Source organism: Brachyhypopomus gauderio, chromosome 10, assembly GCF_052324685.1.
Source record: "Brachyhypopomus gauderio isolate BG-103 chromosome 10, BGAUD_0.2, whole genome shotgun sequence".
Taxonomy (NCBI): Eukaryota; Metazoa; Chordata; class Actinopteri; order Gymnotiformes; family Hypopomidae; genus Brachyhypopomus; species Brachyhypopomus gauderio.
In genome coordinates, this window is record NC_135220.1 from 9,066,003 (window position 1) to 9,087,656 (window position 21,654).

The 21,654-nt window shown below is 42.6% G+C and overlaps 1 protein-coding gene and 1 long non-coding RNA gene across 4 annotated transcripts in view; both read left to right on the plus strand.

The window, feature by feature from the left end:
* Positions 1-21,654, plus strand: part of dscama (Down syndrome cell adhesion molecule a) — a 73,632-nt gene that overhangs the window by 19,692 nt on the left and 32,286 nt on the right. The window contains exon 1 of one of the 2 annotated variants that reach the window (XM_077019262.1): positions 19,748-19,931. The exons of the other annotated variant lie outside the window; for it this stretch is intronic. The gene's annotated coding sequence lies outside the window, so the exon portion shown is untranslated. Of the gene's footprint in view, positions 1-19,747; positions 19,932-21,654 lie in introns of those variants that run through there. 2 annotated transcript variants of the gene reach the window in all.
* Positions 2,435-8,212, plus strand: LOC143525392 (uncharacterized). 2 transcript variants are annotated; one of them, XR_013133633.1, is made up of 5 exons: positions 2,435-2,514; positions 5,240-7,256; positions 7,345-7,473; positions 7,640-7,717; positions 7,855-8,212. It is a non-coding gene; the product is annotated as an uncharacterized LOC143525392 (long non-coding RNA). The 2 variants fall into 2 exon arrangements; XR_013133632.1 differs by lacking the exon at positions 2,435-2,514 and adding an exon at positions 3,151-3,259.

Here is a 21,654-nt window from a genome sequence, read left to right on the forward strand (position 1 = left end):
TTCACCTTGGCGTAATTGATGTTTAATAAACTGTAATTGATCCTGCTTTAACTACTAATTGTGTTTTTTCTGCTATTGTGGCATTATTAATGGTGATTATGAAATATGTGTGTTCATTTAGAATGTCAGCAGTGACATGCAAGAAGACAAAATGACCAGATCTCCTGGTGAACCTGAACCCTCACTGCCTTCTGATGGGTGCACACCTGTCCCTCCTGCTGAATGGGTAAATTTGATAGCAATGGAATTTTTATTTTTACATAGTTTTACAATAGTTGAGATGTGCAGAGAGCATATTTCACCAATTCTGACCTGCTTGAAGTGTAACTTGTCCTGATATTGGACTGGACCTGAAAGTGTGTGTGTGTGTGGTCCTAATTATTCACCTTAGCGTAATTGATGTTTAATAAACTGTAATTGATCCTGCTTTAACTACTAATTGTGTTTTTTCTGCTATTGTGGCATTATTAATGGTGATTATGAAATATGTGTGTTCATTTAGAATGTCAGCAGTGACATGCAAGAAGACAAAATGACCAGATCTCCTGGTGAACCTGAACCCTCACTGCCTTCTGATGGGTGCACACCTGTCCCTCCTGCTGAATGGGTAAATTTGATAGCAATGGAATTTTTATTTTTACATAGTTTTACAATAGTTGAGATGTGCAGAGAGCATATTTCACCAATTCTGACCTGCTTGAAGTGTAACTTGTCCTGATATTGGACTGGACCTGAAAGTGTGTGTGTGTGTGGTCCTAATTATTCACCTTAGCGTAATTGATGTTTAATAAACTGTAATTGATCCTGTTTTAACTACTAATTGTGTTTTTTCTGCTATTGTGGCATTATTAATGGTGATTATGAAATATGTGTGTTCATTTAGAATGTCAGCAGTGACATGCAAAAAGACAAAATGACCAGATCTCCTGGTGAACCTGAACCCTCACTGGCTTCTGATGGGTGCACACCTGGCCCTCCTGCTGAATGGGTAAATTTGATAGCAATGGAATTTTTATTTTTACATAGTTTTACAATAGTTGAGATGTGCAGAGAGCATATTTCACCAATTCCGACCTGCTTGAAGTGTAACTTGTCCTGATATTGGACTGGACCTGAAAGTGTGTGTGTGTGTGGTCCTAATTATTCACCTTGGCGTAATTGATGTTTAATAAACTGTAATTGATCCTGCTTTAACTACTAATTGTGTTTTTTCTGCTATTGTGGCATTATTAATGGTGATTATGAAATATGTGTGTTCATTTAGAATGTCAGCAGTGACATGCAAGAAGACAAAATGACCAGATCTCCTGGTGAACCTGAACCCTCACTGCCTTCTGATGGGTGCACACCTGTCCCTCCTGCTGAATGGGTAAATTTGATAGCAATGGAATTTTTATTTTTACATAGTTTTACAATAGTTGAGATGTGCAGAGAGCATATTTCACCAATTCTGACCTGCTTGAAGTGTAACTTGTCCTGATATTGGACTGGACCTGAAAGTGTGTGTGTGTGTGTGTGGTCCTAATTATTCACCTTAGCGTAATTGATGTTTAATAAACTGTAATTGATCCTGTTTTAACTACTAATTGTGTTTTTTCTGCTATTGTGGCATTATTAATGGTGATTATGAAATATGTGTGTTCATTTAGAATGTCAGCAGTGACATGCAAAAAGACAAAATGACCAGATCTCCTGGTGAACCTGAACCCTCACTGGCTTCTGATGGGTGCACACCTGGCCCTCCTGCTGAATGGGTAAATTTGATAGCAATGGAATTTTTATTTTTACATAGTTTTACAATAGTTGAGATGTGCAGAGAGCATATTTCACCAATTCCGACCTGCTTGAAGTGTAACTTGTCCTGATATTGGACTGGACCTGAAAGTGTGTGTGTGTGTGGTCCTAATTATTCACCTTGGCGTAATTGATGTTTAATAAACTGTAATTGATCCTGCTTTAACTACTAATTGTGTTTTTTCTGCTATTGTGGCATTATTAATGGTGATTATGAAATATGTGTGTTCATTTAGAATGTCAGCAGTGACATGCAAGAAGACAAAATGACCAGATCTCCTGGTGAACCTGAACCCTCACTGGCTTCTGATGGGTGCACACCTGTCCCTCCTGCTGAATGGGTAAATTTGATAGCAATGGAATTTTTATTTTTACATAGTTTTACAATAGTTGAGATGTGCAGAGAGCATATTTCACCAATTCTGACCTGCTTGAAGTGTAACTTGTCCTGATATTGGACTGGACCTGAAAGTGTGTGTGTGTGGTCCTAATTATTCACCTTAGCGTAATTGATGTTTAATAAACTGTAATTGATCCTGTTTTAACTACTAATTGTGTTTTTTCTGCTATTGTGGCATTATTAATGGTGATTATGAAATATGTGTGTTCATTTAGAATGTCAGCAGTGACATGCAAAAAGACAAAATGACCAGATCTCCTGGTGAACCTGAACCCTCACTGGCTTCTGATGGGTGCACACCTGGCCCTCCTGCTGAATGGGTAAATTTGATAGCAATGGAATTTTTATTTTTACATAGTTTTACAATAGTTGAGATGTGCAGAGAGCATATTTCACCAATTCCGACCTGCTTGAAGTGTAACTTGTCCTGATATTGGACTGAACCTGAAAGTGTGTGTGTGTGTGGTCCTAATTATTCACCTTGGCGTAATTGATGTTTAATAAACTGTAATTGATCCTGCTTTAACTACTAATTGTGTTTTTTCTGCTATTGTGGCATTATTAATGGTGATTATGAAATATGTGTGTTCATTTAGAATGTCAGCAGTGACATGCAAGAAGACAAAATGACCAGATCTCCTGGTGAACCTGAACCCTCACTGGCTTCTGATGGGTGCACACCTGTCCCTCCTGCTGAATGGGTAAATTTGATAGCAATGGAATTTTTATTTTTACATAGTTTTACAATAGTTGAGATGTGCAGAGAGCATATTTACCAATTCCGACCTGCTTGAAGTGTAACTTGTCCTGATATTGGACTGGACCTGAAAGTGTGTGTGTGTGTGTGTGTGTGTGTGTGGTCCTAATTATTCATCTTGGCGTAATTGATGTTTAATAAACTGTAATTGATCCTGTTTTAACTACTAATTGTGTTTTTTCTGCTATTGTGTGTTCATTTAGAATGTCAGCAGTGACATGCAAGAAGACAAAATGACCAGATCTCCTGGTGAACCTGAACCCTCACTGGCTTCTGATGGGTGCACACCTGTCCTTCCTGCTGAATGGGTAAATTTGAGTTGGTTGTGCATTCTTTAGAAATATATTTACTTAGTATAATATGAACACATTTATAACAAGTTTTAATCTGATAATTTCTTTCAAGTGCTTTTTGGAAGTCTTAAAATAACATTCAATTGCGTTGTGTTGTGAGATTTGTTGACCTACTCAAATTGCAAAAGCCTGTTTGTAGGAGATTAATTTTACATTACATTGCTACATACATCTGCAGATCCCTTCAGATACCATATTTTCCAGACTATAAGGTGCACCGTATTATAAGGCGCATTCTGAATTACGGGGTCTCTTTCTGTATTTGACCCACGTATAAGGCGCACCGTACTATAAGGCACAGTCTCAATTACGGACACTATTTCTGTACAGTACTTACCGGTATTCTGTACGGCACCATATTAGGCACATGCTAAAACATACGGTCTACAAGAAAAGTAAAGGACGCGAAACGGTGATTTTTAAAAGTTTATTATACTACTTGACAAAACACACACAATTTTCTTCTCCTCTTCTCCCACAAATCCATCAAAGTCCTCATCTTCTGTGTCTGAATTAAAAAGCTGCGCAATTTCACTAACGAGCACTCCGGGTTCCCGCTCATCAATGTCTGAGTCAGTCTCGTTGCCAGGTAGCTGTTCAGCAATGAGGCCGGCTTTCGCGAAAGCTCGGACAACAGTTACAGCAGAAACTTTGGCCCACGCGTCCACAATACATTCACAAACGGTGGCATAACTCGTAACTCGCCCGCCGCTGCCTTCCAGTTTTAGTAAACGTGTGTTCGCCGTCTATCATCCATTGCTCCCACGCCACTCGCAACTTTAAATGCCCCATTTACGCCAATGTCCAGCGGTTGGAGTTGTTTGTTTAATCCTCCCGGAATGACGGCAAGCTCAGAATTAATTTTCTTCACTTGCCTTTTAACTTTGTCTGTGAGATGAGCACACACAGTCAGATCAGCAGGGATAGTGATGTGTGGAAAAAAGTGAAAACGAAATGAAATCTCTGTCTCGACTTCTTTACTTGACGCAGTTCATTTTCCTGTTTCGTCCATTTCCAAACCATAGATTCTGTAACGTTCTGCGTAGCGCAGAGCAGGGAGGCGGACACAAACGCTGAGGAAAGCGAGATTTATTAAGGGAAATTCCAAACTCTGAGTCAAAAAGGATGGCATGGGTCAGATTATTAAGGGAGTCCGAACATTGAACAATGACATTTTAACACAAGGAGTACTCACAAAAACCCGGCAGGGAAAACGGAACAGGCTGAAACACACGGGGAAACACGAATACAAACACAAGAGACCGCGAACGTGAACAGAGATACATGCATAGCACAAAACAACCGATAACCAGACTGGGGGAAATACAGGGACTATATAAACATGGAACTAACAAGACACAGGTGAGGACGATGATAACAAGGCGTGGCAGACAAGGGAAACCGGGGCAACAGACGAGCTGGGCGGGATCGAGGAGCAGGGAACAACACACACACGAGGGAACAAGGGAAACCGGAGTGACAGCTAGGAGAGGGGGCGTAGCCCTACGTGACAGATTCATTTATGCCAAATTGTATCGCAGCTGCTCTATTCCCGTTTACAGCTGCATAACTGATAGCCTGTAGCTTTAAGTGTGCCTCGTAAACGTGTCTCTTCACTGGTGCCATTTTCGAGGGTTCTGGAAAAACAAATGTTATTTTGCAGCATACCTGTAGGTAAGCGTAAGTACTGGTACTGTACGTATTACGTAGTGTTCTTTGATTGGTTTACGTGGGGTACGTTCTGTACGTATTACGTTCCTGTGTCAGATATCGGAACTCAGTACTTGTATAAGGCGCACCGGATTATAAGGCGCACATCCGATTTCTGGGAAAAGTTTTGGCTTTTAGGTGCGCCTTATAGTCCGGAAAATATGGTAATTTGTGATGGGTGTAAAAGTAGTCATCTATGCATTTTTCATTGTTCTATCTTTTTAGACTGCTGTCATGGATGAATCCACTGATTACTCTGAATGTACAGACTACAGTGATGAAGACTATGAACCAAATATAGACAGTGAATCTTCAGACCTTTCCAGCTGTAGCAGGTCTGCCATGCTGAGTAATATTTCGCCCAAAAAACTAAAGAGAAACAATGATAAAGACAGTGTGTTAACACGAATCCAGCAAAAGGGGGCAGTCAAAGCTGTCAACTCCCAGTGTCAAGTGTCTTCTTCAGAAATTCATGCAAGTAGCTCACGTGAAAGCTGTCCTACAGAACCTGATACCAGCACCCCTTCAGATCAGGGTTGTGTTCATGTAGTTCCAATGCCAACCTCAAGTAAAAGCTGGCGATACACAAAGAAGCAGTACTGCCTTTATTGTGAGAAGCCATACTCTAAAATATCAAGACACCTGCAGTATGTACATCACAATGAACCAGACGTAGCAAAAGCATTCAGCTTTGATAAGAAATCAAAAGAAAGACGAGTTCGATTACGTTTGTTGACCACCAGAGGCAATTTTTTGCATAATGCTTTGATATCAAGTAGTGGCAAAGGAGATTTGGTTGCCCGTAGGAGACCTCAGAAACTAGGATCCACTCAAGAGTTTACGCACTGTATACACTGCCAGGGTCTATATGCAAGGAAGTCACTCTGGAGGCATATTAGAAACTGTCCACAGAACCCTAAAGTTGATGAGCCTGGGAATAGAAAAAAGATGGTTCAGTCACTCAACTGCATGGCACGTGTTCCTCCTGATGTTAGCAAAGCATTTTGGAAAACTGTTATGTGTCAAATGAAACATGATGAAGTTTCTGCTGTAATTAGAAATGATAAATACATATTACTTTTTGGAGAACAGATGTTCAACAAGCTGAACCCAAGTTCCACAAAGAATGATTACATTCGTCAAAAAATGAGAGAGGTGGGACGTCTACTCTTGGAGGCAAGAAGACTGACACCTATTCGGTCTATGGAAGATTTTGTCTTGCCATCAAATTTTCCCCATGTCATAAAATCTGTGAGAGCTGTTTCTGGGCATTGTGAGGAGACCAACACTTACAGGATTCCATCGTTGGCTCTGAAGCTTGGCCACAGTTTATCAAAAATAGCAACTTCAGTGGAATGCAGTGCAATAATAACGGGCAGAGAGAGGCTGGCTGAGGATGCACGCAGCTTCAGGGTTCTCCAAGAGCATAAATGGAATGAGTCCATTTCAGCAGCAGCAGGAACAACTCTTAATGAGGCAAAAATGAACAAACCTCAGGTTTTGCCCTTCACAGAAGACGTCAAAACTTTGCACTCCTTTTTAAATACTGAGATGACAAAATATCAGCATGCTTTGAAGGACCACTCTGATGTCAAAACCTATGCAAGCTTATGCAAGTTGGTGCTTGCCAAAGTCATACTTTTTAACAGAAGGAGGGGTGGAGAGGCTTCAAGGATGAAGCTGGAGTCTTATGTTTCAAGAGTAAAATCACCAGTTCATGAAGACCTTGCCTCTGGTCTTAGTGATTTTGAAAAGAAGCTGTGTGAACACTTCCAAAGAGTAGAAATTCGTGGCAAGAGGGGCAGGAAGGTGGCTGTGCTGCTGACACCTGATATGGTCAATTGCATGGACCTCCTCGTCCAGCATAGAGATATCTGTCAGGTTCCGGAGGAAAATGTACACCTGTTTGCACGTCCAAACGCTCTTTCATCTTATCGTGGATCAGATGTTCTGCGTGAGTTTGGAGAATCCTGTGGTGCAAGAAATCCATCAGCCCTTTCATCCACAAAATTAAGGAAGCAGATTGCAACTCTGTCAACGGTGTTGAATTTGAAAGACAATGAAATGGATCAGCTTGCCAGTTTTTTGGGGCATGACATTAGGATTCATCGCCAATACTACCGTTTACCTGAAAGTACTTTGCAACTTGCCAAAATGAGCAAGCTTCTTATTGCAATGGAAAGAGGGACACTATCAGAATTCCAGGGTGCTACGTTAGATGAAATTGTCATTAATCCACAAGGTAGGGAACTTTTATAATATGTAAAAACTGTGTGTGTGTGTATATATGTATGTATGTATGTATGCAAATGTTTTTTTTTCTTGATCAGATGAAATTGAAGACTCTAATGCTGATACATCAAGTGATGAGGCAGAGTCAGATGATCCTCAGCCAAGCTGTAGCTCCAGAACTCCTGAACCATCACCCTCTGAAAGTGCACAGTTCTCAAATCCACATGGTAAGCTAGCTCATTTTTTGTCCTCTATTAGCTTCATTATCTTTCATGTAGGCATATGTTTGATCAAAATTGTCTCATGGTTTGACTTATGACAATGTCTTTGCATGTTCATGAAATGTCCACTTTATTATACTTATATTTAAGATAACATTTCCTGTTCTTTAAGATCGGGGTAATAAAGGGATGAAGCGGAAACATGACTTGTCTCTTGACCAAAGTCATCAACATTCCACACAGACTACTGGTAAAGAAACTTAAACTATGTTTTGTTTAGTTTTTTTGTATGTAATCTGCAGTTATAGGTTTTCAAACATTTAGCATTTACTGTATTTGTGCTTGTGTGAGAACTGGGAGTGCATTTCACAGTACATTTGTCTGCAGGCATCACACAGAGCAAGAAGAAGTGGTCAGATGATGAGGTACAAGCTGTTGAGAAACATCTAATGCGATTTATAAACAGTTGCCAAGTTCCTGGTAAGAAAGACTGTGTCTCATGCCTACTATCTGAACCTGATGCTCTTAAACACCGTGACTGGACTGCCCTCAAATACTATGTAAAAAACCGAATAGTGGCTCTGAAAAGAAGACAGAGTTTGTAGTCTCCAAGATTTTTCTTAAATAAAGTTTCTTAAAATTGTTTAACCTCAGTTACACTTTTCAGGACAATTCGTTGCACTTTATCTGCTTTGTTTGCACTTCATCTGCTTATTCATTTTATTTCCTTTTTGAGTGCATTTTTATTTATTTAATAATTTCCCATTTTGAACAGTATGTAATCAGTAGTGATCACAGTGACTAATTTTAGGACAGTCAGTTAGTCATGGGATTAGTAGGTGATGAGATTTTCATTATGTGAATTGGCCCTTATTAAAACTAGCAAAGTTTTAAGTTTACCAGATTGGTAGTGTATGTGGCAGATATGCATATGGTATGCAGAAATCAAAATGTGGTTCAGAACTGAATTAAAAACAGTAAAGTAAAGCTGGATTCCTGGTGATTTGTATTATTTAATGCAAAGTATTGAAACTTCACTTTTATAAATGCAGGAAATATGACTATATAAAGGATTTGCAATTAACAACCTACTGCTCTTGTTTTTGTGAATAAGGCCAGAACATTTACTTCTGTAAATGCTAGAGTAAAGCACTTTGGTTTCAGGATATCACACTTTTAAAACATTGATGGACTCATTTAGATTCAAAAACATCATTCGTCTCACCTGTTTTGTGTTTCTTAATCTGTGGCTAGTGTGTCCTTGACTTGTACTGTACCAAGTGTGTAACTTGGTCCTTGTATTTACTATGTCCTTATTATGTTGGTAGTGTGAGACTTAAATGAGTGTGTGCGTACATGTCCTAGAAATTAACATAAACCTGAAACTGTCCTAAAATATACCTTAAACCAGAAAAATCTCAGCTTTTTGTAATAAGCACTTAGTGAAAAAATCAACAGATAGACATCATGTGGGTGCTATATGCAACAAAAATCTTGCTTGTTGTGTTTCTAGAATACTCAGAAAGGCATGTCCCCATTTGGTATGGTTTCCCCTGGTGTTCTGATATTTCACGAAAACGCGTATGTGTGTGTGTGTGTGTGTGTGTGTGTGTGTGTGTGTGTGCGCGTGTGTGTGCGTGTGTGTGTGTGGGTGTGTGCGCACATGTGTGTGTGTGTGTGTGTGTGTGTGTGTGTATGCCATTCAGAGCAATGTCTCACACTGCACCACCACGCCATTGTTTGTGAGCGTAAGACAGAAAGCTCTGTCATGAGGACACACTGTTGTACGTTTGTCCCGTGCTGCACCAGGGGCTTTATTAATGCCCCACAGCCAGGGGGAGGAGGGAAAGGTTGTGGGTTGTCTGAAAGCTGAAAGGCAGCTTTGCGCTATGACCATCTCCTGGTCAATCGCTAATGCCCATTGGAGCGTTTGATAGCTCAGCTGCCACTGAAGAAGAAAAACACGCATTTACACGTGTGAGGACGAAGGTGGCGTTACCATTCATATGACCTAAAGAACATTTATATATACATACCATTCATATGAGTTAAAGAACATTGTTCCATGTTATTCTGGGCACTGTAAACTTATGCTGATCAATAGAAAATTTGGATAAATAAGTTAACCGAACCCAAAATATAAATGGCTGTACTGTTCTGACAATATGAAAATATGGCTGAAAGAGAACAAACGTGTAACATACTGTTCCATACTGTTCTATTTTGAAACTCTGAGATATCATTTGGCTTGTTTATGAATATAGTAATAATTATACATAATTAACAGCATATAAATCCTTTTATAAAGTACTATGAAACCAAAAACTAAAGTAGGCAACCGGCAAAAAAATCCCTGAACACGCAAAAAGTTCTGTATTTGTCCTAAAACACACGTATTGTTGCTAGGGATCTCAGCTAACACTAGTGGAGCCATTTAATTGGATGAAACCACTATGACTCACCGCTCTGTAACCAATAGGATGCTAAATGAGTCTTACTCTTTTTTCCCACCATTTAATGAATTGCCTGAAGAAATTGAACAAAAAAGAATGAGAAGGAGAGTGCAGCTCATCTAATTGAGAGCTTCGCATTAGCTGTGTTGAGGAGATAAGCTGCTACCGTTTGTTAGCATGTTTCATTTTTTTCAGTTCAGTCTGATTTCAGGAAAAGCATCTCTTTCCTGTTACCGCGGGAACCTCTGCGGTGCATGCTCAGTTGTTAAAACTGCTCCGACATGCAGTTTCCAAAATGGAGGACGTGTCATGTGACCATGAACAGCCATCTTCTCAGTGAGCGGTCAGATTAAATGGGTGATGAACTGGAGGAAGCGACAATCATGACCGGTAATATTTGCTCATCAAATATAAACAATAGTATTTTTGTTTATGTTACGAGGAACTAACCAGTCAATATTTATGTCAACTGTAAGGATTTAAAAAATGAAATTTGTTTTTAAAGGCTTGAGTATGAAAGTGAACGTTGGTAGGACACGTATCCACCCTAATCCTAACCTAATTACTGATGCTCCTATACAAAGATACCATATTTACTCTATTATTGATACTACCGATCATCTAAACATTTATTTCTATTTTAATTTTGTTTTGTTTTAGTATTTCTTTGTAATAACCATTTTGCTATTTATTCATTTATCAGTAGAGTGCTGTGACACTACCGCTACCTCCATTCAAAATGGTTGTTGACTGCCTAATAATTGCTAATTGATAATTATTATTTTTCTGTTTTTTCTTTGACATATTTTCACTTGACACATACCTACTCAGACATATTGTTGGTTAAAGTAATGAAATTGGAGATGTAAGGCATATTTTTGCCACATTTTCTCTACTGGAAATACTACCAAGTAGCCTACTATATGTTGCAGGTATAAATACATTAGACAAATGTTAGCAAGAGACTAGACCCAAGACAGAAAAGCATTACCTGTGGGTGCATACGAACATGTTCTAGTTCTGTTTACTTTGAATTCTTTGCCCCTGTGTCTAGCAGATGGTCCTGAAGGGTTACGTGTTCTAATGGGGGTGGGGAAGAAGCTTTATTGAACAGCGTCATAACGGTGACCCTGACCGTGACCCTGACCTTGCAAGATCAGCCAGCAGTCCTTAGACCACTCATGGCTTTGGGAGAAACTAACAAAGCAGCCAGTCAGATGATCCTTCCCAGCTTAAATGTTGAAATTAACTGAACTTCTTTTGGATTGCCTGCAGCAGAACAGACATGTACAGTGGCGGAGAGGGTGTCTCCGTTTCTTCTGACAGTGGCTGAACTTTAAAAAAAATGTGATGCTCAATCAGGAAAAACAGGGCAGAAAAACACGACCAGGATCTCAAAATAACATAGCGGTCCATATCTGTAACACAGAGCGGTTACAGAGACACACCACATTTAAGAGAGCACATTGCACTAGAGCCACTCTATCTTTGTTGAGAGCAACTTCCTGTCAAATTCCTGTCCTGCCTTTATAAAAAGCACGCAGTGCTATGACACAGTGGTCAGTCAGTTGAAATAACTGCTCAGTGATTATAACAAATCTGTGCTGGTTTGTATCATAGGGCCAGTAATGCGTATTCATGCATTGCAGTGATTCTGGTAGTTTGGAGTAACATTTCACTTAGCAGCTATCACTCTCACATAGTCCATTTATAAGATCTTTATATTTTTGCACCCTTACACTCTTCAGAGTGGGCAGCTTTTCTCGTGTCTACTGTCCTGCTGTAGGTTCCTGTCTGACAAAAAGGAAATAGCCTCCTTAGATTGAACTCAAATCCTTCTCGATGATGGACTGTCTACAGTAATTAAAGAGGTGGTGCTGAGACAGCTATTGCTAGCATGTGATAATCTGTGTGGCATATGGACACAGTAGAATTAACATGGAAGACCATGCTAAAAAAAAAGGAAGCTAAAGGACTGGATGAAAGCAGGCAGCAGCTTAGGGGCAAATATTTGGGTAGGGGGCAGGTTATTTGGGTAGGGGGGCAGGTTATTCTGCTGACCCATCAGTGGCTTTGCTGAAGCAGAGAAGCTCCGGGCAGCATTTTTGCTCACGTCTCGGCCACCCTGGAACTAAAAGCCAAATGTGGCAGACTGCAGAAGCGTCCCGCTTTATTCTGCCGCTTAACAAACCGCATCGGGTTAAAATTACTCAGGAGCACGGCAGCCGCACCACAGGAGTCCAGGAGCAAGACTTCAGCTCCTCTGTGAGGGGATCAGCTTAACCCTGGTGCAGAGGGTCTGATAAAGCAACCTGCTAAACATGAAAGCACCATGAGGCCATGAGTAGAAAGGAAGCAGTCTGATTTAGCCAGTCTGATCAGGTCACTGGTAGTTAGAATTTTAACGTCGAATTGGAATTTAATGAGAACCTTCGGTCTGACGTTCTTACCTTCAATGTTTTCTCACCATTCTCCTCAAAGAGCCTCTTTAAATAAGTACAAATTTTCCCAAAACATATGCAGCACTGTAATTAGACCAGAGCCTCTTGAGACTCTTTAACACCATCAAACATTTAAGCACATGATATTAACAAGACAAGTGAAATTTTAAATGACTGACATTTAAAAAGGGTAAAGTCTGAAGTCTGATATCAGAAGTCGTCTTCCTGCAACCCAACCCAATAATCCAAACCTGCAGCACATGTTCTGAAAACCTCATTGGATTTATTTAAATATTCCATCATGTATACATTATAACATGGACCTGTTCACAGTACAGGAGTACAGCAGTGTGCAGAACACCCCACTTTAATCCCAACTTTAATCCCAACGTTTATTCATTAACAGCTGTTCTGCTACACCAGTAGTGGCATGGCAGGATTGGTGACACCTTCATCAAAACGTCCAGGCCACTGGAGTGCACAGTCCCACCTCTGGAGTGCACACACACCTCTGGAGTGCTCACACACACCTCTGGAATGCACACACACACACTTCTGGAGTGCACACACACCTCTGGAGTGCACACACACACCTCTTGAGTGCACACACACCTCTTAACACACAGGCCTGCAGCTCTACAGTAATTAACGGGGAAGCCCAGAATGGCCAGTGCAGTTAAATGTAGTTTTTGAAAAATGTTCTAATTAAAAATAATAATAATAAAAGAAGAGGCAGCTGTTCCCAGGAGACTCTGATGATTCTTTTGTTCCAGGTCTTCGCATAAGACTGCTGTCCTTATTTAAATATCTGTGATTGGCTGTGAAAGGACGACTCTGACACGGCTTCATCTCACATAAAGACAACATCATAGTGCCCCAGGATACGAACAGATGGAGGTGTTTAGTGAACGCACTACCCCTATCTCCCTGTCTCTTCTCCACCCATCCACACACACACACACACACACACACACACACACACAGGCGCAGCACGGTGCTCTGCTAACCTGTCACTCGTCATCACGGTGCAGGTACCATATGCCCAGCGCGCCAGAACCCCTCCAACATGATATCAAAGGCGGCGTGTCCAGGGACAGAAGGACCCGCTTCCTCTGGGTGTTTTTGTATGCTTGTGTTGTCACTAGATGTGGGATGTTGTCATTATCAAAGATCTGGTAGTCACCCTAGTGTCACATGGAGCCTGTTGTAATGGCGTTGGGCTGCGTGTGTGGAGGGGGGTTGTGTGTGTGTGTGTGTGTGTGTGTGTGTGTGTGTGGGGGGGGGGGGGGGTGTTGACTCAGCAAAACTCACTGGGCTTGTGACTTTATTAGACTGACTAGGCAAATGCAGATTACTTCTGAGCTCCCTTTGAACTCATATCTGAGATTGACCATAAAAGAGATTGGATGTAGTTTTATATCTCAAATGAAGCAAAAGTCAGGATGCTTGATCATTTATTTACCTAATTAAGGGTTAAAGCCTGGAGTTGAAACACTTCTTTAATGTGACTGTGGGTTTATTCTACCATATGTCCTTGTGCAGAGGACACCACCTGCTTTGGTTTGCCAGGTCAACATGTTGATGTACTGTAAGGTCATCCACTCCACAGGGGGCAGTAGCATAACACACAGCTACCCCCGCCGTGAAGTTTTTGTTGTCCATCTGTTTCTCTCTGGGCTTCTACCGACCCTAAAGGTTAATCAGGTAACTCCCGCATAGGCATGTAATATTAAATCATAACACCTCTCCCCTTGAGCTGAGACAGGAGAATGATGTAAAAAAACAAAAAGGTTCTGTGTTGATAGAGAGTTTGGTTCCCTGTGTGTGTCAGAAGATGTCCACCGATGAAAAAGTTGCAAAAGGTAGCAACTTGCCGGTGTAAGAACACATTCAGTCTATGGAAGTCTGTATTCAGTCTATGGTTTTGCACTTTTACTCTCTAACTTAACTAAATGTATATAAATTTCTGTCAATTCATCAATGTATGTCTGGTGATTAAGTATTTTCGAGCATTTTGTTAATGTCAGTTAGTATTGTGGTATTGTTATTAGATTATTATTAGAAGAATACAGTGCATCATATTGACCCTCAGCCAAGTGTGGCTGCTTAAATGAGATGGGTCGAACTGACATCTGCTCTTGCTGTCAAATATAGATAACTCAGAAATGAGGCTTTCTTTCATATGTGTGTACGGCATCATTAGTGATGTGATTCTGTGGCCATAATTAGGAACTTTCAGTTTTCTAGCAGTGTCATTATCCGATATACCTGCTTGACTGTTTCCACATCTCCACATTTCTCTAAAAAAAAAATGTGCTTACATCCACATGAAATACACACACACACACACACGCACACACACATATGTGTGTGTGTGTGTGTGTGTGTGTGTGTGTGTGTGTGTGTGTGTGTGTGTGTGTGTGTGTATTTAATGTGGATGTAAGCAAAATTTATTTTAGAGAAATGTGTATATTGTGTATATTTTTATAGAGAAATGTATATATTCCTCCCCACCACTGTGGCGAGACACAAGCGGATCTTAAATTCTGATTCTTAAGTCCGGCGGTGAGAGGCATGATGGGTAATTGGTGGTGTTGGATCTGCAGGCGTGTGGATTGTGGCGGAGCCCAAACGGGCCTCTTTTGTCCTGTGAGCCCGAGGCAAGAAGAGTGTTGTCGCCACGGCAGCAGCCCACTCACACAAACCTCTAATGTGCCTGCTGCTCTCGCCAGAGGCCCCGCCCCCCACCTCCACCCACCCCACCCACCCCACCCTGCTGCCCAACACCCCCACCCTGCTAATGTCACAGCCCCGGAGTCACTCGCCCAGTTGCCACAGTAACCAACTCACCTTCCTTCTCTTGTCACATCACACCTAAAGAAAAGATTATGTCTTCCAGAGAGACAGGGTCAGAGAGAGAGAAAGAGAGAGAGAGAGAGATTGAAAGAGAGAGAATGTAGACTCACCAGAATGTCTCATAAATGGCAAATAGCTGTTTCACCTTTTTTTTCCTTCTTGCTTTTCTTCCTCCTTTTTAATTCAATACATGTTGGAAAAAGAACAGCTGTCAACGGAGAGAGAGAGATGGAGGATGAAGAGGGAGGGATGAAGAGAGAGGGGACTGCAGTGTGCGAAGAGGGGGAAGAAAGCTGGGGGGAGAGAGGAGGGAAGGGGAGGGGAGGAGAGGCAGGGATGAGGTGGGTGTTTCTGAAATGACAACCCTACTTTTGCAAATTTGCAAGCTTCACAGGACAGCCATATTCTGATTCTGCACCCTTCCAGACTCTCTCTCTCTCTCCCTCTTCTCTCCCTCTCTCTCTCTCACTCTCTCTCTCTCTCTCTACTTTGCCCTCTCTCTCTCTCTCTCTCTCTCTCTCTCTCTCTCTCTCTCTCTCTCTCTCTCTCTCTCTCTCTCTCTCTCTCTCTCTCTCTCTCTCTCTCTCTCTCTGTCTACACGTCAGTGCAGCAGGGAGCACAAAGGAACCCCAGGATTCTGGCACCTGGGCGTTTAACCTGCATTTTACTGCATATGCTGACAAGCAATTATGTTATAACTAAGGGCTAATTACAGCAAAGCAGCTGGACGTGGGATGAGAGATCATTTAACTGCAAAAAGAGAGAAGGGAAAAATTATATATATATATATATATATATATATATATATATATATATATATATATATATATATATGTGTGTGTGTGTGTGTGTGTGTGTGTGTGTGTGTGTGTGTGTGTGTGTGTGTATATATATACATACATATATATATATATATACAGATATATATAGATCAGATGGTTTTACTGATAGTGAGGTGCAGTATACATACAGGGCAGCATTAAATGTTATACATAAAAATAATAAATCTTTTGGACCATTGAGGATTTATAAATGTGCATCTCACCTCCAGGAACATCTGATATTCAGAAATACAGCTACTCACATTTTGCCAGTGGGATGTGTTCAGATGGTAAACATTTATGCATTTTGTGCCTGTAGGCAAACAAGGAAGAAAAAATGTAGTTTATTTTCCAGGAAAGACTTGAATAGCAAACCAGCCAGGACACAAAGGCTAACGGAGTAATTGTCTGTCACCACGGTAACATTCGATTCACATTGTTCAGACGTAGCAGCTGCCAGCAGCACCATTAATACATAACCCTGAACGAGGAAGATGAGGGAGACAAGTGGGAGAGGGAGAACCACCCCATCTTTAACTACCCCAGTGTAGGAGACGGACGGAGAACCACCCCATCTTTAATTACCCCAGTGTAGGAGATGGACGGAGAACCACCCCATCTTTAACTACCCCAGTGTAGGAGACACGGAGAACCACCCCATCTTTAACTACCCCAGTGTAGGAGACGGACGGAGAACCACCCCATCTTTAACTACCCCAGTGTAGGAGACGGACGGAGAACCACCCCATCTTTAACTACCCCAGTGTAGGAGACGGACGGAGAACCACCCCATCTTTAATTACCCCAGTGTAGGAGATGGACGGAGAACCACCCCATCTTTAACTACCCCAGTATAGGAGACACGGAGAACCACCCCATCTTTAACTACCCCAGTGTAGGAGACGGACGGAGAACCACCCCATCTTTAACTACCCCAGTGTAGGAGACGGACGGAGAACCACCCCATCTTTAACTACCCCAGTGTAGGAGACACGGAGAACCACCCCATCTTTAACTACCCCAGTGTAGGAGATGGACGGAGAATCACCCCATCTTTAACTACCCCAGTGTAGGAGACACGGAGAACCACCCCATCTTTAACTACCCCAGTGTAGGAGACGCAGGGAGAACCACCCCATCTCTAACTACCCCAGTGTAGGAGATGGACGGAGAACCACCCCATCTTTAACTACCCCAGTGTAGGATAAAGAGGGAGAACCACCCCATCTTTAACTACCCCAGTGTAGGAGACACGGAGAACCACCCCATCTCTAACTACCCCAGTGTAGGAGACGGACGGAGAACCACCCCATCTTTAACTACCCCAGTGTAGGAGACGGACGGAGAACCACCCCATCTTTAACTACCCCAGTGTAGGAGACGGACGGAGAACCACCCCATCTTTAACTACCCCAGTGTAGGAGACACGGAGAACCACCCCATCTTTAACTACCCCAGTGTAGGAGACATGGAGAACCACCCCATCTTTAACTACCCCAGTGTAGGAGACGGACGGAGAACCACCCCATCTTTAACTACCCCAGTGTAGGAGACACGGAGAACCACCCCATCTTTAACTACCCCAGTGTAGGAGACATGGAGAACCACCCCATCTTTAACTACCCCAGTGTAGGAGACATGGAGAACCACCCCATCTTTAACTACCCCAGTGTAGGAGACACGGAGAACCACCCCATCTTTAACTACCCCTTTGTAGGAGACACGGAGAACCACCCCATCTTTAACTACCCCAGTGTAGGAGACAGAGGGAGAACCACCCCATCTTTAACTACCCCAGTGTAGGAGATGGACGGAGAACCACCCCATCTTTAACTACCCCAGTGTAGGAGATGGACGGAGAACCACCCCATCTTTAAATGACACTAAACAAACACCTGCGTAGACCCACAGGTACGTAGCTTAGTTCATTGAAGAGACGCTGTAGATTTAGGTCTCCCACAAACAGCCGCCTAGCGCGTGTGCGGTATGGCAGCTCCACAGAGCCAACGAGCAGCTTGTTGACACGTAGAAGTGCTGTAGGAGTCCCAGGACAAACACCACCGTCTGCTCCATTCAGAGTGATGGAGGTGGGAATCCTGACGCACCGCACCGCCAGCGCAATTAAAACGGCACGTCATGGCATGGGAGCTCTCCGAGGACCGAAAGGAGGACTCGCAAATGAAGCCGGTTGTTAAATGTCTGTTTCATAGAAAACCCCCCCTCCTCGGTACATTAGGCTTCACGGCCTGCCTGGCTCCTGCCGCGTGCTCAGGCCGATGTCTGCCGAGTAGTTTCATAAAAGATTAAGCAGATCTAATTTAGCAGATGAGTTTGCGTTCACAACACCTCCACCTTCAGCTCATTAAGTGACCCAGGAGGGTAAATTGGGGGGGGGGGGGGTGAGCAAAGAGAACGCTCGGTCTCTCTCTCTCTCTCTCTCTCTCTCTCTCTCTCTCACACACACACACACACACACATTCTCCGTCACACTCCCTCTTTCTCCCTTTTTCTCTCTCTGAATATTTAATAATGTTGAATTATAGAGCCCCTCCATCATAATGAAGAAAAATCAGGCAATAAAAGTGCTGGACTTCTGCGTGACATCATCGGCCTCTCAGAGGGCTGACATGATCTGAAGCTGCGTGTTTGCTTGATGATCTAACCACACACACACACACACACACACACACACACACCCTCCCCCTCCCGCCGCTTTGGCACAGACCGCTGACTGACACAAGCTTCATCAGGGTCCGCCACACGCCACACGTCTCCCACTGAGGGCCTTGTAAGCTCTAATATCAGGCATCTGCTGACAGGTCACTGACAACACCAAAGGATTAAAAGTACAGCTCTTTTAAAACATTCTTTCTGCTGCTGTGTTCAAACTCAAGCTGCATCACTTCTGAAGTGGTATTTGTTGAAAGAGCAACAAATGATGGAAATAGAAATATAGACAAATACACATCAGGAAGAAATATAACACTACTACATCTAGAACTGAGGAATTCCAAATAAACTCACATTAAAATTCATTTACGGTTCAACAAATCAACATGTAACATATGTATTTATGTAAATACAAAATGCATGATGTATCTTAAATGTACTCAGTGAAGTACAGTAGCCTCATGCTACGTCAAGTACTATGACAGCAAAATATTTCTGTATTATACATTTGAACAGGTGGCATCATGACAGACTCAGTAAACTACCATTCACATTCATATGGAGAGTGTGTGTGCGCGCACGAGTGCATGTGTGTGTGTGCACGTGTATGTGTGCGTGCATGCGCACGTGTGTGTACATACAGTAGCAGCAGCACATACCATGTTGCCCTGACAACGGCGGCAGCTGTCAACATCTCACTCTCTAATGGTGACAAATGGTACTTATTACATCCGTGTTAATTTTGTCCCATCTCTGAGATGGAGACACTGATCTCACACTGATCACACCACGTCGCAGTAATTACTGAGAACAGACCTCATTCCAACCACTTATCCCACACATTCCCATCCCCTCTCTGCCCTAAAGGCACGGGATGTGTTTCCTGTGCGCTGTGGTGTTTACTTGGCTTACGTAATCCTCTCTGCTGTTTGAGGCTCGATCTTTATAAGAGTGGAATTTCAAGTCCAGACACAAAACAGTTTTTTGTGCTTGACTGCAGTGAATCAGAAAGAGGAAAAGGCGAATTCATGATGGAGGGATCTCAGTGTAACCCCACAGGAACAGGAACGATGTGATGGAGGATCTCAGTGTAACCCCACAGGATGTGGAGGGAGGTGGCGATGGTCCTGGTGGTTTAGCTAAGAGAGCTGGAGGTGAGGATACTGCTCTGTGATTAGAGACGAGTGCAACTATCTGCACAGAGAATAGGAGGAAGAGCATAGGTGAGAGAATATGTGTGTGTTTATGTGTGTGCGTGTGTGTGTGTGTGTGTGTGTGTGTGTGTGTGTGAGAGAGAGAGAAAGAGAGAGTGTGTGTGTGTTTATGTGTGTGTGTGTGTGTGTGTGTGTGTGTGTGTGTGTGTGTGTGTGTGTGAGAGAGAGAGAGAGAGAGAGAGAGCTGTAATTTCAGTTCATGCTCCAGTTTGTGGAGTGAATATGTGATGGTGAGTGGGAGATCATGTGTGGGTGGTAGAGACTGTGAGGTGTTAATGTTACTGCAGCGTTTGTCTGTATTTACACTACTGCTGTGATGAAGGGCTCTCCAAACAACCAAATACATTCCCATCCATGGAGATCAGTAAGAGGATCTATGTGCATTGGATCTATGTGCACTTAATAATACATGAATTGTTACAAATAATGCCCAAGATAAGCTCTACAATTGATAACAGACATTCAGTGTGCATGTTGTGTTGGGTTGGCACCTATATGTAGGTGGTCGTCGTATTAATGTGTGCCTGCAAGCCGCGGTGGTTTCATTCTGGGCCCTGTTTGTGAACCAGTGGATAGTGTACAACCTGAAGACAACTCCTTGCCTAGAACAAGGAACAGCAGTGAAAAGCATTCGATTAGTGGCAACTCTCGTCACCGATACAACAGCGTGCTAATTATCTCTCGTCTCTGTCTGAACACTGAGAGTGAGTCCAGTTCTCCATTGCATTTACTTCATCATACAATAACCACTTGCTTCTCTTCGCTGACGTCTGTGGAACACAGATATATTCAGGCCTGCGCCTCAGACTGAGGGGTACGGGGCGATGTCCAACACCTCCCTCATTTCCTCATTTGAGGCGTAGAAATTGACTCGTTTCATTCTTCAGCAGAAGCTAACCACATTGGTCGTCCCGTTTCCCAGGGTGCCATGGGCCGCACGGATGCTCCCGTCAGCAGCGCCCGCGTTTTCGCACGGTGATTAGTCAAAGACAATTTCAGCAAGGCTGAACTTATTCTGGACAGCTGTGCCCTTTGACATTACCACAACTACTTCAAAGAGAGCAATTTCAGACCACATTGTGCATTCCAGGCTGCAGCACTATTAATTCATCAGGCTGTTTCTTTATTTACTGTTTTTTTTATCTCAAATCGACTTTCCGTGTTGTGTATGTGAGACTCTGTTCCTCCTGTGCCAGTACTGCAGCTTAAAGCAGCGATACACAATATGTGCGTGCATTTAAAATTTTATGAAAATGAAGTCTGGCTCTTCCCCCGTTTGAGTGGGGTTAAAAGTCACACGTCCTCAACCACCATTTGGGACTAACAGCACATTTGGGATGTTTCAGAAAATAATGGTTCTGCAACCAGGCTGTGAAGCGGATTAGCATATGAGAATCGGACCGTGTGCACTGAACACCCTAATCCACACGTGGTTCCGTAAGGTGGAAACTGTCTGGATCCCTGAGACACTTTAATATCTCCATCAGTGAGGGTCTCACGCTCTAGAAAAGTGAAGACACACTTTCTCACCTGCTCGACCTGGAATACCCCCATCTCTGAAAATAAATAAATAACTAAAATGACTAGGAATTGGTCCATATCAATGAAGAGGTTTTATCTGCACTACTGCTGTGTTCAAAAGCTGCAGCATTATGTTGTAATCTGGAGCTGAAGATGCTCTGACTGTAGCAGCAGTTGCCCCAGGAACGATGCCAGTGAGAAATAAGAGAAT